This window comes from Mytilus californianus, unplaced genomic scaffold (genome assembly GCF_021869535.1).
Source record: "Mytilus californianus isolate M0D057914Y unplaced genomic scaffold, xbMytCali1.0.p SCAF_8, whole genome shotgun sequence".
In the NCBI taxonomy this organism is placed as follows: domain Eukaryota; kingdom Metazoa; phylum Mollusca; class Bivalvia; order Mytilida; family Mytilidae; genus Mytilus; species Mytilus californianus.
The window spans coordinates 98,675,147-98,675,395 of NW_026262734.1; positions in this window are offsets into that span (position 1 = coordinate 98,675,147).

A 249-nucleotide genomic window follows, 5' to 3' on the forward strand; every position below is an offset into this window, starting at 1 on the left:
TATCGTTTCCTTTTCACCAAATGTGACCTACCGAATAAGACTTTTCAATGGGTTTGTACTTATCTGCTCACCCTTCCAGGTCATCTGATATCACGTGCCAGTTTTTGACAGGGTTCGTGTATATCAGTCTTAGGTTTTCTTTGGTTTTCTATGTTATTTTTTTGTGTACTGTTGTTTGTCTGTTTTTCTTTTTTTCTTTTTTTTAGGCATGGCGTTGTCAGTTTATTTTCGACTTTTGAGTTTGAATAT